This window comes from Balaenoptera acutorostrata, chromosome 15 (assembly GCF_949987535.1).
Source record: "Balaenoptera acutorostrata chromosome 15, mBalAcu1.1, whole genome shotgun sequence".
NCBI lineage: Eukaryota > Metazoa > Chordata > Mammalia > Artiodactyla > Balaenopteridae > Balaenoptera > Balaenoptera acutorostrata.
The window spans coordinates 61,866,664-61,884,211 of NC_080078.1; the positions used below are offsets into that span (position 1 = coordinate 61,866,664).

A 17,548-nucleotide genomic window follows, 5' to 3' on the forward strand; every position below is an offset into this window, starting at 1 on the left:
TGTGGACTAAAAACAAGGTGATGCAGCCAGGAAGTCTGTAGAGTCATCAGCATGGAGGCAGCCCCTCAAAGCGGAAAAAACACTACCCTCAGAAGCTGGAGACATGGGTTCAAGTCCCAGCCCGGCCACAAAATTCACAGTGTAAGCTCGCACAGATCTCAGAGGTTCAGACAGAAGGCACCTGCCAGGTCTCACACGGCACACCTGCAGATGCCTCTAGACTCCCAGGAGGGCTCTTCAGCACCTCAGCTCCTCTGTTTGGGGGAAATTGGAGGCCCTTGCCAGCCACTGAAAATGGAACAAGGTTAAAGGCATGTTATGCCCTCTCGCCTCAGGCTCTCCAGATACTCAGGTAGCACCAACCCCTGACCGGACAAGAACAGAGCCCTCGGGACCCAGCCACACTTCTGTTCACTCTCAAGAGCAACCCCAGCAGGTAGGGGTCCTTAGCCCCATTTGACGGATGAGAAAACTGAGGCTCAGAGAGGGGAAGAAGGTAACCTGAGGTCACACAGCCCTACTGTGCTTTGACCCAGGTCACTCGATGGGGGCACATCACCCCCCGGGGACAGCTCTGTCCTGGCAACCCCAACCTCACGCCCAGCCTGGAAGCCCGCTCAGGGGTGCGGCCGTCTCCCTGTGAACAAGACTATTTTTAGTGTCGGCAGCAGGGGCTAGGGGCCAAAGCCAGGAGTGACAATGGGGGGAAGGGGGTGGGGCTGCTGGCGGCCGCCCCCGCACCCAGCAGCCGCCCCATTTCCTCGAGGAACCAGGCTGCGCACAATACAAGGAAAGCCGAGTGGGGAGCGGCTGGGGGCTCCCGTGGGGGGGCTGACCTGGCCCATCAGGGCAGCTGGGGGCCTGGAGAAGGCCTCCGGACCAGGGGGAAATGGACCATTAGTCCAGCTGCCTGGCCTGGGCAGGGGTCATCTTTCATGCTCTATACACTCACACACACACAATTTATTCTCTCTCACACATACACACACTCACCTTAATCTCTCTCTCACACTCAGACTCATTCTCTGTCTCCGCCTGTTTCTCTCACGTGTACTCACCCATACACATACATACACACATACACACACACACAGGTCTTTTGCTAACTCCTAAGCCAGGGCATGGTCTCACCTCCAGCCTCGGAGACAGAGAACTGGGCCCTGGGGACTCAACGAGGTGAGATTCCCACAGTGGCCAACCAGGAGTTGATTGGGGGCCCAGGTGGGAAATGTCATCACGAGCATCCCAGAGACTCTGCCAGGTCATGGCTTCTTTGGGAGGGGTGTCCCTGCTGGGGAAGGCCCTAGCCTGGGGCTCCCAGTCAAGGGGGCACTGTGCGGCAGGAGCAAGAAGGCGGCTCCCCACAGCCTGGCAGTGAGGGCTCCTTCCTTGGCCTCTACGAAGGGGGCTCCAGTGTTGCTGCGTGGGGGCCCTGAACTGAATTTGATGTCTGAGGTTCTCACGGGTTCTCCCACGGCTTAGGGCAGGAGATTGTGTCTCCCATTCCCCACCCCTGCACTGCCATCCATCCCACCTCCACACCCTTGCTTATGCCATGCCCCCTGCCAGGGGTGCCCTCCTCTGTCTCCCCATTCTGCTACCACCAGGAAAGCTCTGAGAGCAAAGACAGTGACATTCTTGTCTGCCATCACATCCCCAGGACCAAGCACAGTGCCTGGCACAAAGTAGGTGTGCAATAAATACCTGTGGAATAAAATCCTTCCTTGCCTCCTGCAGGAGGCCTCCCCTCCCCTCACCACGGACAAAGTTATCTCATTGGACCTTCTCCACTGCCCAGTGAGGCAGACACATTCATACCCACTTCAGGGAGGAGAAAACTGAGACCAGGAGGGGATGCAGCTTACTGAAGATCATACAACGGATAGAGACATAAGCAGGACTCACATCTAGACCATGGGGTCCCCAGCTGTATCCTCACAAGCCCACATCCGCCCCTGGCCATCAGCTCTCAAGTGTGAAACTGATGTTGTCTACGCAGCTGCATGGGGTTCCTGACATCAAAGTCCAGCTGACAGATGAAAGTGACGGTGGAGTTGGGGAGATGGGATGGGATTCCAGAGGTATGTTAGAGGTGGGACCAACAGCACCAGTTGATGGCCAAGAAGCCGGGGTGAGATGGGAGGAGGCGAGGAGGTCCCTCCTTGGTATTGGGCCTGAGCAGCGGCATGAAGGGCGGCCCTTTACTGAGTCCAAGAGAATTGCAGGAGGAACAGGTGTGGGCACATTGATGGGCAGCCAAATATCAGTGTCTAGAGCTCAGGGGAGAGCCTGGATCTACATCTTAGATCTTTTTTTTTTTTTGGCCATGCTGTGCGGCTTGCGGGATCTTAGTTCCCTGACCAGGGATTGAACCTGTGCCCTCGGCAGTGAACGCGTGTAGTCCTAACCACTGGACCGCCAGGGAATTCCCTACATCTTAGATCTACATTTAAGAGTCATCAGGGCATGAGTGGACTAAAGTCACAGGGCGGGGTGACATCACCTGGGAGTGAGTTCACAGAGGAGAGAAGATGGAAGAGTTTTACTAAGAGAGTAATCAACGATGGCAAGAGTGAGGTTTGTTTGCCCCAAGACTGAGGGCTTCTCCAGCCCTCCCAGGACCTACGCAGAGCTGGGTTCTCCTTCAGTGGGATGGAGTTTCACCCAAGGATCAGGAAGGGAAAGCAGAGGATTTCTGGACATGCACTGGGGGCAGACTCTGCACAGAATGAAAAACGACCCGCTGGAAATGTTTAAGTAATATTTGGTGGAATACTACTCAGCAATAAAAAGAAACAGACTGCTGATACATGCAACAACATGGAAGAATCTCAGAGACATAAAATGAGGAAAGAAGCCAGGCACAAAAGAGTACATGCTGTCTGATTTCACTTCTATGAAATTCTAGAAAAGGCAAAACCAAACAACAGTGACAAATCAGATTAGTGGTGGCCTGGGGCCAGGAGGTGGGAGTGACAGGTGAGGGGCACAGGGGAGTTTTAGGGTGATAGAAATGTTCTGCATCCTGATTCGGTGGTGGTTACACAGGGTGCACATTGTCAAAAGTCATGGAAAGGTACATTTTAAATGGATAACACGGGTACCCTTGATTTTATATTAATTATATCCTGATACAGTTGATATAAAAAGTCTGCACCATTCTCTCAACCTTGAGAATTAATGATTGCTTACAAGATGGACTGCGTTCTCTCTGGTAATAGAGGGTGCCTCCTCCCAGATGGTTCACAAGGTCCAACACTGAGGTTCATTTAGGGATTTGCTCAACTTATTTCTAGGAATGCAGGGTGCTGAGAAGGGAAGGTGGGCTGCTGTTTACTGAGCACATACTATGGGCAGCACTGAGCTCTAGTCCTGGGTAACTCACTTCCCCCAATACCCAGTAAAGTGAGTGCTCTTATTGTCCCCACTTTACAGAAAAGGAAAAAGGTGGAGGGAGAGGGGTCTTGCTCAACATCACACAGCTGGTGGGCGGGGGAAGCAGGACTTGAACTCAGCCTGGCTCCAGAGCCGGTATTCCCTACCCTACGCCATGTGGGAGAGGGTGCTCGGGCCACTATTCAGTGGTTCCCTCTTTTCTGGCCTCAAATGTTCCCCACCCCTTCCACGAAAGCCTAGGAGGGGCAGAGGCGCACGCTCCTTAGAAGGCAGTTTGATGCTGTCACCTCGGGGTGACTGAAGGGGACCGAAGGGGCTCGAGTCCATCCGAGGCAGCTTGTCGACGTGTTTCTCCCACACCTGCATCCAGCTTGTTCCATTTCCTGGCTGGTGACCTGGGGCAAGTGCCTCTACCTGCCAGGCCTCTGTGTGTTCATGTGTAAAATGAGGATCAAAATATGATTTCTCCTTAATGGTCACAGAGTTTTCTTTTGGTGATGAAAATGCTTTGGAACCAGATAGAGGTGGTTGTGCAACACTGTGAATGTACTAAATGCCACTGAATTGTACACTTTAAATGATTAATTTTATGTTATGTGAATTTCACCTCAATAAAAAAGAAAAAAGGGAAAAAAGAGATAATCTGTGCAGATATAAATGGATATACACAGTAAGAAAAAACCTACCTGTCTAAAAGTAGTAGTGCAGATTAAAAGAGCAGTAAATATCAAGCACCTAGAATAGTACCTGACCCCTATTACAATGCGTCTTTAGTTCCATTGAAAGTTAGAGCCCCGATTGTTGCCAGGCTGCCATCCTTGCTGAACAGCCAGCTGCACCAGCCTCCTCCTGGGCTCCCTGCTTCAGCCCTTGCTGCCCCACCTCCCCATCTTTTCTCCAGTGGCAGCCAGAGGGATGGGGGAATCCTGTTAAAACCCAAGTCAGGTCATGCACTCCTCTGCTCAAAACTCTCCAAAATCTCCCCATGTCACATGAGCAACAGCTAAAGTACCTACAGGAGACTTCGAGGCCCTACATGACCTGCCCCTGATGCCACCCCTGTCTGCCCTCATCTTCTATCACCCTCTTATTCACCTGCCTCTAGCCACGCTGGCCTCCTTGTCTTTCACCACCCCCCGCCATGCCAGGCATGCTCCTGCCCCAGGGCTTTGCACTGGCTATTCCCTCTGCCTGGACTACTCTTCCCCCAGATTCACATAGCTGCTGCCTCACCTCCTTCAGGTCTTTGTTCAAATGTCACTTCCTCAGAGAGGCTCTCCCTGACTACCCTCATAAAACAGCTCTGCTCCCCTCACAGGCTTTACAGTCTGACATGACACTGTACATGGATTTGTTTTCTGTGTTTAGTTCATCTCCCCATGAGATTGGAGGTTCCTTGAAGAGGAACCTCAGTGTCTCTTCAGAGGGACTAAGTTTCTTGCTAGGAGCCCAGCCTGGCACACGGTGAGCCCTCCATAGATATTTGTGGAATGAATGCATGCCCTAGACAGTGCCCATCTGGTCACTCAGCTGAGCTCAGAGTGCGTGAGCCACCACGGGCAGGGACCCTGAGCTCACCTCAGCAGCCCCAGCATAGCCTGGCACAAGAGTGAAGGGGCATCTGGTGAGGGAACGCCTCTGCCCAGTCGTGGGTCCTGCCGCTTGTGGGACTCCAGACTTGGAGTGACAGGGGTCCAGAACCCCAGGCCAAGGCCCTGGCCTATCCCCAGCCCCCCCCCAGCTCTTTCCCCTGAGACTCCAGACTCTGCTTCCTCCCTTGCAGCTGTATCTTCCGCCTCCCAGCCTCTTCCTTTCCTCCTCATCTGGGCCCTAGCTACGTCTCCTCAGGACTTTATCTTCCCCTCAGCTGCTCTGGAGGGACAGAGGCCCTCCCTCCATCCTTTCCTTCCCTGCCTCCCTGGCCTGGGCCCTAAAGCCTCCCCCTCAGGCTCAGCGCCCCACCCAGCCTCCCTCCTCACCTCCAGCCACTTCCAGGGGGCATAGCAGGGAACAAGGCCAGGCAGGAGTGACCAGAGGAGCCTCAGGTCCCTCCAAAGGCCTCTGAGCCTCCAACTTGCTGTGCGGTCTCTCCACTCAAAGGCCAGCTCAGGAACTAGGCTGTCTGTGCTCCAGTCCCCACTCTGTCACTTGTTAGCTGTGTAGTTTTAGGCAAGTCATTTAACCTCTCTGTGCCTCAGTTTCCTCAGCTGAAAAGTGGGGGTCAAGACACCACCTATTTCAAGTGTTCGGGAAGAGTAAAATAAAGCATGTCAAGCAATTGGAGTGCTTGACACAGAGAGTTTGTCTTAACACAAGGGTGCAATGCCACAGCGTGGAAGGGCTCTGTAAACTGCAAAGCCCTAAACGACCCTTGGCTGTGTATTTGTGCCATGTTTCTGACCCAACAGACCCAAAATTCTGAGGAAGAACCTCCCAGTGGCCCCTAATCTATCTTAGATGTTCTCTACTGTCATTATCCTTATCAGTACATGATCAATAACCTTCTCAGGTTTCAGAAAGACCACAGTCAAGGGTCTGTCTCCTTTATACAGGGTTAAGGTTCTAGGGAACATTCTAGAATAGCACCCCTCCAGCTAAGTCCACTGTCCCCAGAGGCCTCACAATAATCCCAAACAGGGAAGAGTCATTATTATTCCATTTTACAGATCTGGAAGCTAGAGCCCAGAGAGCTTCAGGCTGCTTGACTCCAAAGCCCAGGCTCCATTGCTGTCCCCAGCAGACTGACTGGAGTCCCTGCCCAGTGGTCCACACCTGTGCCCACCTGAGCTCCTTGAGGACTCCTTTGAGCTCCCCCAACACTCCTGCTCAGCAACTCCTCTCTCCAGTTTTCCCCAGGCACTGGCCTGTCCTTCCAGGATCTTTCTGATGCCGGTCAGCCTGGGAACAGCCAACACCAGATCAACTGCTCTTTCCCTCCTGATTCCAGAACAAGAGAAGCTGGTGTCACTGAGAGCCTGGGGGCCCTGGGCCTAGATTTGTTTGCAAACATTACCAACAGCCACCACATGGAAGGGGCTCTTCTTTCCATCTTGCACTGTGGCTCAGAGAAGTTAGGTGAGCAACTTGCCTGAGGTCACATGTCTAGAGAGGGCATGAGCCAGAGTTGAAACTCAGGTCTGTCTGCCTCCCAAAGGCTTGATGTTGGCCTTCAAAGACTTCAGTGACATTGGGTGACTTCTTTCCCAACCCTAGTCCTCAGTTTCCTCATCTCTTAAATGGAGATAGTAACATGTCATTTGCTGAGTTGTGAGAATTAAATTTGAAGAGTTTATAAAGTGCCCAGAACAGCACTGGGCACATGAGTGTGGCATTGCTGAAGGACCAGGCGCTCTGAGGTCAGGCTGACCTAAGGTCAAGTCCCAGCTTCACCACTTTTGCTCGTGGAGACAAATACTCTACCTCTCTGAGCCTCACTAGATCCATCTGGAAAACAGGGATGATCAGTGCCTCTTATAAAGATGGTGCTGGTCCCCAAAGTTGAATTTTTTAAAAGTTAAAACATAGCTCTCATAGAAATAAAAAGTAAGCATGTGCCAAAATTATATGTAATTCATTAGCATTTAACTGATCAGCAGGACAGAGAAGCTGGTTCAAAGAGGATAAGAGAGTCTGAAATGTTTATAATCAATGAAAGACAAAATGCTGAAATATGACTGCAGAGTGAAACTGGCAAAAGAACTGTAACCTTCGGGGTGATCTTTTCTACTGGACAGAAATCATTTGCAAGATAAACTTACAAGTGATTACATAACTTCCTTGCGTTTGGGCCCTAACAAGTAAGTAAATGACAAGTCAAATAAAGATTTCCCTAGAGAGTTAGACAACCCTTGGGTGGGCCTGTTGGACAATGCTCCAGCATATTTCTGAAAGGACATGCAGTTCTCTTTTTGCATTATTGCCAAGTTTGGGATACTTTTTTTTAACCTGAGGATGTTAACCTGAGGATGCAATGCAGTAATAGAGGTAGAAAGGATTTATAAATTTATTATTTGTGCAGTGCCTCTGCCCACCAGACCCAGAACTCTGAGGGAGTCCCTCCCAGCAGCCCCTATGCTAACCAAATGAGGTAGACAGTGAGCTAGGAACACTCATAAGACTGTAAACTATTTACAAACATCGTCTTACTCATCTTTATTTCCTTCCAGAACACTCTGAATGTCAGGGTTGGGACTAGGGTGAGGCGATGCTAAACATCACACAATCCATAAGTTTCCTTTACATGGAGCCCCCACTCACCCACTGGCTCTCTGGTAGAGTCTGGAAAAGTCTTTGGTTTTATTTATTCAACAACTATTCCCTGGGGGCCTACTGTCCTGGGTACTTAAGATGAAACAGAAAGCAAGAGAGATCCAGTCCCTTCCTTCAAGGGCCTAGAATCTAGACAGGAGAAAATTAACCAAGATAGAGGCTAAACCAGGGGTCCCCAACCCCCGGGCCGCACACCAGTACTGGTCTGTGGCCTGTTAGGAAGGGCCACACAGCAGGAGGTCAGCGAAGCTTCATCTGCGGCTCCCCGTCACTCCCCATTGCTCGCATTACCGCCTGAACCATCCCTCCCCACCCTGTCTGTGGAAAAATTGACTTCCACAAAACCGGCTCCTGATGCCAAAAAGGTTGGGGACCACTGGGCTAAACAATTACAAATCACCACAAGCACTCAAAAGGAAAAGAACAGGGATGAACAGGAGCAGGGCCAACAGCTTCCTCGCCAGCAGAAGAAAAGCTCTCTGAATGGTGACATTCAAGTTGAGGCATGAGGAATGAAAGGATGCCAACCAAAGAACAGGCTGTGGGAAAGGCATCCCAGGTGGGAGGTACAGCACGTGCAAAGGCCCTGATGCAGGGACTAGCTTCAAGGAACAGAGCGAAACAGTGTGGCCACTGTTTAAGAAGCAGTAGGAGATGACAGACCAATTTTGTGCTTTGTATTTGCAGCGCTGACCTTTGAAACAGAATTTCTACTTTCTGTTACCACCTCGAAAGGGGACAGCTCTCCATTGCTCTCCTGGTTGTCTGAAAGCTCCTATTCTGTCTGTACCAAGTGATGGCTTCTTTCTCTTCTCCAAGTGCATGTTACTGTAATGTGGCCCTGAAAGCAGTTTTATAATATGAAGAATAAACAGAAGAAAGAGAGAAAGAAAGAAAGAAAGAAAGGAAGAAAGAAAGGAAGAAAGAAAGGAAGAAAGGAAGAAAGAAAGAAAAAGAAAGGAAGGAAGGAAGGAAGGAAGGAAGGAAGGAAGAAAGAAAGAAAGAAAGAAAGAAAAAGAAAGGAAGGAAGGAAGGAAGGAAGAAAGAAAGAAAGAAAGAAAAAGGAAGGAAGGAAGGAAGGAAGGAAGGGAGAGAGAGAGGCAGGAGATGAGGTGAGGAAAGAAACCAGGACCTGAATCATGGTGGGGGTGGAGAGGGACCTGGTCAGAGACCTAGATTTAATTCTAAATATGATGAGAAGGCACTGGAGTGTTTTGGTCAGACACCTCTGATACCCCACCTCTTTTTTTTTTTTTTTTTTGCCATGCCCTATGGCTTGTAGAATCTTAGTTCCCCAATCAGGGATTGAACCTGCGCCCTCACGGTTAAAGCGCGGAGTCCTAACAACTGGACTGCCAGGGAATTCCCACCCCACCTCAAACAAGGAAACACTCCTAGTTACCACCTCAGGCCTCCAACCAGGGGCTTTGACAGTGAGGTCCCGGAACCGGCAGCATCAGCACCACCTGGAACTTGTTAGAAACACAGACTCTTGGGACCCACCCCAAACCTACAGATTAAACACTCTGAGAGTGGGACCCAGCAATCTGGGTTTCAACAAGCCCTCCAGGTGATTCTGATGATGTACAAGTTTGGGAACCACCACTCTGGAATCAATAACCTACCATTTAGAAACATGACCCAGAGTCGCCACCCGGTGTTATTTTATGGGAACTACAACCTGGCCGCCACTTCCAGCATCAGCCCACGGGAAGAGGAAGGACACTTCCACCAAAGGGACACAGACAGGGTCATGGACAGGAGGGTGGCTTTAGTGTGTTCCTGCCCACTTTTCTCATATGCAAGGACACACAACGTAGGAAGGCTTCCTCAGTGATTAACTTCAAGTTTTCTCCCTGCTACACTTGGGATAAAACCCAGATTCCTTGCAGTCTGCTCTCTCCCTATCTTCCTGTCCTCATTTCCTCTCCCCTCTAACTCATGCATTCCCTGCCAGCTTGCTTCCTTGCTGCTTCTCAAACACACCAAGCATATTCTCACCTCTGGGCTTTGATATTTGCTGTTCCCTCTGCCTGGAAAGCTCTCCCCTCAGACTTGCAAGGCTCACTCCTTCACTTCAGTCAGATCTCTGTTCAAATGCCACCTCCTTCAGGAAGCCTTCTGTGACTATACTCACCAAGGAGCTCTGGCCCTTCTCTCTTTCTGTCTATGACCCTGTCTTCTTTTTCTTCCTCCTCGACATTATCTTACACATTTATTTGATTTTTGTCTATCTTCCTTATGAGACCATGAGTTCCAATAAGGAAGGGATGTTTGTTCTGTTCACTGTTATAGCCCCAATACAAACAGTAGGTGCTCTGTAGATATTTACTGAACAAATGAATATACTCTGTGAGGCAGGTGTTATCACCCTCTTTCCAACCAATGGGGAGACTGAGGCTCAGTAAAGTGATATGACTCATTCAAGCTCACACAATGAGTAAGGGACTGGGATCCATATTCAAAGTAGGAGTTCTGGAAGCTGAGGTGTGATCTGTGTTCATGGTGACACCTTGGTGCTCCTGAGGCTAGGGAGACTTTTCAATCTGGCCACCATGCCTCCATCACCCAAAGTCGGCAAGCAGGGGGTTATGAGTTCTAAAGAATGTTCTTCAAGGTCAAGGGACGGAGGGCAAGGGTCCAGTGCCGAAATCCCAAGTAGGGCAGCACTTCCAGGAGCACTGGGCAGCCCCCAGTGACTGGGGGGTGCCCCAAGCATAGAGCAGGAGGGGAGCAGGAGTGCAGACATCCTGCAACAGATCCCAAGTTGTACGTGGTATTCAAACGGCCCTTTGTTAATTAGCGTAGGTGAAAACCTTGGTTTTAATGATCTGAGCCTGGGACCAAATTCTATTTCACAGCAAACACAATGTGCGGGGGCTTGTGTGTGTGTGTTGTTTTTTTGTTTTGGGTGGGGGGTGGTTTTGGCTGCAATGTGCAGCTTGTGGGACCTTAGTTCCCCAACCAGGGACTGAACCTGGGCCCTCAGCAGAGAGACGGTGCGGAGTCCTAACCACTGGATTGCCAGGGAATTTGGGGGGGCTTGTTTTGATAATTTTTAATGGGCTTCGTTTTAGTTTTAGGTTTACAGAAAATTTGTGCAGAAATTATACTAAGTACCTTTAGACTTCCTCTCCCCCAACACACCCAGTTTCTTCTATTATTAACACCTTGCATTAGTGTGATACATTTGTTACAATTGATGAACTGATGCTGATACATCATTTTTAACCAAAGTCCATAGTTTACATTAAGATTCACTCTTTGTGTTGCAAGGTTCTGTGGATTTTGACAAATGCACAATGTCCTGTATCCACCGTGACAGTATCACACAGAAGGGTTTCATTGCCCTAAAAATGCCCTGTGCGCCATCTATGCATCCTCCCCCGCCTCAAATCCTTGGCAACCACTGATCTTTTTATTGTCTATAATTTTGCCTTTTCCAGCATAGTATTTGCTTGGTTTTAATATACAGTGAATCTGCCAGGAAAGCAACCACCACATTATTTGGGAACAGACCAGGCTGTGCTTGGTTCAAAACTTTACCTAGGGGCTTCCCTGGTGGCTCAGTGGTTGACAGTCCGCCTGCCAATGCAGGGGACGCGGGTTCGAGCCCTGGTCTGGGAAGATCCCATATGCCGCGGAGCAACTCGGCCCGTGAGCCACAACTACTGAGCCTGCACGTCTGGAGCCTGTGCTCCGCAACAAGAGAGGCCACGATAGTGAGAGGCCCGCGCACCGCAATGAAGAGTGGCCCCCGCTTGCCACAACTAGAGAAAGCCCTCACACAGAAACGAAGACCCAACACAGCTAAAAATAATAAAATAAATAAATAAATAATAATTTTTTAAAAAGGAATTCCTTAAAAAAAAAAAAAACTTTACCTAGAACCACTCACATTTTGGACCACCATGGCCATGCAGTTGTGGTGTTTGAGTTGTCAGAACTCCTGATTCAGCCCACAGTTTCACAGTGATCCTACCCACATCCATGCCTTCCCGACTACAGTCGTCCCTCGGTATCCGAGGGGGACTGGTTCCAGGACTTCCCATAGATACCAAAATCTGTGGATGCTTAAGTCCCTTATATAAAACAACGTAGTATTTGCATATAACATACGCACATCCTCCCATTTACTTTAAAGCATCTCTAGATTACTTATAATACCTAAAACAATGTAAATGCCACGTAAATAGTTGCCAGTATGTGGCAAATTCATGTTTCGCTTTTTAGGACTTTCTGAAAAAAAAAAATTTTTTTTTCTAATATTTTCAGTCCGAGGTTGGTTGAATCCTTGGATATGGAGGACTGACTGCACTCTGTGACAATATTGTGCCCAAATATTTATGTGTTGATTTATTCTAAATTACTTTCATTTTACTTTCTTTTATATTACAATTAAGGTACTATTTATGTTTAAAAATATGTGTGTCAATAGGTTATGTTATTTGTAAATTTCATTTTAGAAAAGAAAAGAAGCGTTATAATTATGGTTAAAAGGAACACTGGGTCCCGATTTCAACCCACTGTTATACTGCATGACAATCATGGCAGCAGCAAGCACTGAGGAGTGCCCGCCCCTCAAAAGGTACTGTGCTAGGAAAGCGACTTGCACGTATGAATCATTACATCTGCAGTTCCCCTACCGGGTGCTACACAGTGTGTAGTTTTACCCCATTTTCAGAGGGAGAAACTGAGGTTCAAACAGAATAAGGTCCCTGAGTGGGACTGGAAATTGAATCCAAACCTATGCTTCTAACCCCCCAGCATCCAGCGGTGGATTTCCTTGGCCTCCTGGAAAGACCATGTTGTGCGAGCTAATCATCCTCAGGCCCTAAGGCCGCAGGAAAGGGTGGAGGCACATGGGGCAGCAGAGAGGTCAAGAGTACAGGTTATGACCTGGGTTCTGTGTCACTTACTCATGTGTGACCCTGGACAGTCGCTCCCCCTCTCTGAGGATTAGTGGTCTCACCTGTAAAATGGGGGTAATGTCACCAAAGTGTGGTATGTACTGTCCCTTTCCATGTTACCAATGTGGAAACTATGGCTCATAGAGGGGAAGTGACCTACCCAGTGTGAAATGAGGGATGATGGGATTGTCCTCTAAGGACACACTCCATTGCCCCATAAGGTCCCCATGGCTCCTTCAAAGCCCAATTCAAGACTCAAAGGTCACCAGGCAAAGGTCAGGGGTCACCTACCCTAGGCACCCATTCCCCAATCCAACCACCCACATGTGATTCCCACAAGGTAGAAGTATCTGAAAGCCCCCAATGGGCTGGGAGAGCTGGGGGGCTGTCTGTGGAAGCACTGGACCTCAGTTTCCCTGTGCTGGACTCCAGCTCCAAAACACAGCCCAAATCAATCCATTCCTCTCCGTCTCCCCTACTGCTTCTACTCAAGTCTATGACACCACCACTTCTCACACAGCCCACCCCTTGCTCCCCTCCTCCTTGCTCCCCACCTAGCAGCCAAGGAGATCTTTTATGAGTGAAAAATCATAAAGTCACCCCCCTTGCTTAAGCCTTCCATGGCTCCCTATTGTTCTTAAGCCAAATGCCTCTGCCCACCTCCCTCATCTCATTTCTCCCAATGTTCCCTCCACTCTCCCACCACCCTCATGTATGTTCAGGTCCCATCAGCCTCCTCCACATGCCTTTAATGCAACAGCATGCTCCTCTCTTAGGATCTGTGGCCTAAGCTGTTCCTCCTCCTTGGTCAGCCCAGTCACGGCCCCCTCCTTGCCTTCACTGGGCAAACTCTTCCTCCCTCCCTACCCTAAGACAGCTTTTCCTGCTATGCATGTTCATACACCACTCACTCATAGGATAGCAATAAGCCCAGTTTGTGATGATAGATTTATCTGGTTATCTTCTCCCCACTTGACTTAGGTCCACCAGGCAGGCCAAGGACACTGACTTGTTTCCCTTGTGTACTGAGAACCTAGAAGTGTCTGCCCAGAGTTGGCACTCAGGAAAACCTGCTGAATGGTAGCGTGCAGGCATGAATGGTCACCCAAAGGATAGGGTTGCCCATCTCCTCCGCCATGTGGACTAAGACACCCAGGACAACTTGAAGAAGAATGTGGGGGAGGAGAGAGAAGCTGGGGATGGAAGGCAGAGGAAATCCCAGGCACAGCTCAGTCTGCTGTTCAGCATGAGCCTACATGTGCCAGATGCCATGCTGTGCGCTGGGGACAGTATGTATGCTGGGTTAGTGAGAAAACAAGCTCTGAGCCGCACTGTCCGGGCTCAGAGCCCAACTCACTGCTCACTAGCTGTGCAAGGTTGGGCAAGTCACTAAACCTCTCTGAACCTTGGTGTCCCCAACTACCAAAGAGGAGATGTTACTTGATTACAGAAAACCCATGCCTTAGGGCATTAGAACTTAATACGCCCTTGACACTCCAGTGGACCCAGCAGTTCTATTTGGTTACTATTGCTGAATCACAACCACTCCAATTTTTAGTGGCTTAAAACAACCATTTTTTCCTTACTATTGTGTGAATCAGGAGTTTGAAAGGATCAGCTGGACAGCTCTTGCTTGGTTGCAGTCAGATGTTGGCAGGGGCCATGCTTATCTGAAGGCTCAATGGCTGGCTGTTGGCTGGAAGCACCAACAGGTGGCTTTTCTACCATGGTGGCCCAGGGAGGGCAACGTGTCACATTCGTTACCTGCACCCCTTCCTTTATCTCAATTTCTAGCAGCCAGCTCAATGACAGTTGCCTCCTATCTTTCTAGCTCACTCTATCCAGTACCCCAATGCCAACGACCCTTCAGTCCTACTGGGAGAGCTCTGATCCGTTGAGCCTATCACCTTTTCCCTTGTGTCCTCATTTGTCTTCTTGCTGAGTAAAGCCACAGGGCAGCATTATTCCCATGCACTGCACACCCGAGATGGCCCTGCCCCGCTCTGGCTAAACACCCACCAGTTGACACCCTCTGTCCCTCTGTGCTTGTTCTCCTGCAGTAGAATGTGGCTAGGGACCGACACACCACCACGTGGGCTGGTCTGACTTTACTTACATGATGGCTAGTCTCAATGAGGTCTTTAGCTCTGCCTGACAATTACGCTAGAGTTCCCTTGTCCATTAATTCTCCCCAGGCAATTCCTTCCTCTTTTCTCCTCAAACCTCTATCACCTTCTCCTCCGTTCTCACTCTTAGCTGAGGACCCTGCTTCCTATTCCACAGGGAAAACTGTAGCAATTAGAAAATACTTCCACAAACTTCCACTACACAGCTACCTGCCTACCCTCATTGGTACCCACTTATAAATATTCTGCCTTCTCTTCTGTGACCAGGGACCAACTACCTGTGCTCCAAGCCATGGTCAACCCTCCACTGTGTACAGACCCCACCATCTTTCTCCCTTCTAGCCACACTCTTCTCCCTCTTGCATCATCATCATTTCCAATCTACTGAATCATTCTCATCAACATAAAAACATGCTAGTATTTCTGCATTTAAGTAACTTCTCTTGACCCGTTTGCTCTCCACCTACCACCCCATCCTCAGTCCCACAGCAAAACTCCTCAAAAATTGTCCATACCACTGCCTCCATGTCTCTCCTTCCATTACAGAAAAGGTACAAAAATAGTACAAGGAATAACCAAATACCAGTCACCCAGATTTTACCACCTTTGCTGTGTCATTCTCTCTCTCTTCCTCCTTTTCCTGAACTCTTTTACAGTAAGTTGCAGACATGATTCCCTTTACCCCTAAAAACAAGTGTGTATTTCCTAAAAGCAAGGACACTCTCTTACAATAATCAAGATCAGAAATTTTTACATTGATACAATTATCTAATCTACAGACCTTATTCAAATTTCACCAGTTGTCCCAGTAATATCTTCTACAGTAAGTGAAAATTTTTTCCTGGTCCAGGATCTCACATTCCATTCTAGTTCTTCTGTCTCTTTAGTCTCCTTAATCTAGAACTGCTCCTTAGTCTGTCTTTGTCTTTCATGAGCTCAACATTTCTGAAGAGTACAAGCCAGTCATTCCGCAGTAACATCCCTCAATTTGGGTTTGTCTAATGTTTCCTCATGAATCAGTTATGCATTTTTGGCAGAAATACCACTGAAAGGATGCTATGATCCCCTCAGTGCATCACATGAGGCGGGACGTGAGGTCAATTTGCCCCATTACTGGCGATGCTCACCTCATCACTTGGTTGATGTGGTGTCTGCTGGGTTTCTCCACTGTAAAGTTACTATTTTACTCTTCGTAATTAATAAGTATCTTGTGAGGAGATACTCTAAGACTATGCAGATATCCTGTTTCTTGTCAAACTTTAATCCACTATTGCAGCATCCATTAATGATTCTCTCCTGAAACAATTATTACTACAGTGGTTGCCAAATGGTAAATTTCTAATTCCTCTTTTTCTGTATTTATTAGTTGTCCTTTTACTGTTAAGAGCTTTCCTTTCCCCTTATGTGTGTATGTATGTATGCATTTATATCTTAATCTTCATATACTCTTTCTTAATCCCACTCCAATCAGGCTTTTGTTCCCACCATTCTACCTAAACTCTTTCCTGTCAAAGTAACAATGCCCTCCACTTGGCTGAATCAGTTCTTGGTCCTCATCTTCCCTGACCTCTCAGCAGCACTTGACATAGATCAGCAATTCTCCCCCACTGAAATGTTTTCCTTACTTGGTTCCCAGGACACTTACCTCACCAGCTGCTCCCTCTCAGGCTCCATTGTTGGTTCCTTGTCTCTTAATGTTGGGGGCCCGGGGTCTCAGTCCTTTGTCCTGTCCTCTTCTTTGTCTATGCTCACTCTGTTGGAGATCTCACCCAGACGCATGGCTTTAGAAACCATTTCCACAATGATGACTCCTGTATTAATCTACTCTGCCATAACAAGATACCGCAGACTGGGTGGCTTAAAAACAGAAATGTATTTTTTATTTCTCACAGTTCTGGAGGTTGAAAGTCCAAGATAAAGGTGCCAGCAGGGTTGGTTTCTGGTGAGAATTCTCTTCCTGGTTTGCCACCTTCTTCGTGTGTCCTCACATGACCTTTCTTCTGTACAAACACACACATACACACATACACACAGGGAAAAAGAAAGAGATGGGGGGCACTCAGATGTCTCTTCCTCTTCTTATAAGGATTATCGTATTAAGGCCCCACCCTTGTGACCTCATTTAATCTTAATTACCTCCTTATAGGCCCTATCTCCAAACACAGTCATATTGGGGGGTTAGAGTTTCAACATATAAATTTTGGGGAGACACAATTCAGTCCATCACAACTCCCAAAATTACAACTCCAGCTTGGGCTCAGATTCATACATGCAACTTCTAACTAGGCATCTCCACTTGGAAGTCTGATAGGTGCCTCAAATTTAACAAGTTCCAAATGGAACCGGTAATTCTCCCCTCCTTTCCCCTGAAACAAAGTTCTCCTCCTATAGCCTTCCTCATCTCAGTGAATGGCAAATTCCTTCTTTCATTCTTCTGGGCAACAACCTTGGAGTCATCCTCAATTCCTTTCTCTCTCAAACACTCCATACTCAATCTGTCCCTTTGGCTTTACTTTCAAAATAACCCCAAAGTCTAACCTTGGTTCAAACCATCACCATCTTCTGTCTGGATTGTGGCGGTAGCCGCTTACCTGGTCTCCCTGCTTCAACCCTCATTTATATTCCATTTATTCTACACCCAGCAGTTACAGAGATCCTGTAAAAATGCAAAGCAGGTCCTGTCCTCTTTCTGGTCAAAACCCTCCAATACGGCCCACCTCACTCATAGCAGAAGCCAAAGTCCTCACAATGACCCACAAACTGTGCATGAACTAGTCCCAGGGGAATCTCCCTGATGTCATATTCAGCTCAGCTACCCTATCTACTGGCTGTTCCTTAAACCCACCA

The 17,548-nt window shown here is 48.5% G+C and overlaps 1 long non-coding RNA gene across 1 annotated transcript in view; it reads right to left on the reverse strand.

The window, feature by feature from the left end:
• Nucleotides 1–17,548, reverse strand: part of LOC130704821 (uncharacterized) — a 41,260-nt gene that overhangs the window by 17,587 nt on the left and 6,125 nt on the right. The window contains exon 2 of the long non-coding RNA XR_009005302.1: nucleotides 16,347–16,701. This is a non-coding gene — a long non-coding RNA (uncharacterized LOC130704821). The remainder of the gene's footprint in view (nucleotides 1–16,346; nucleotides 16,702–17,548) is intronic.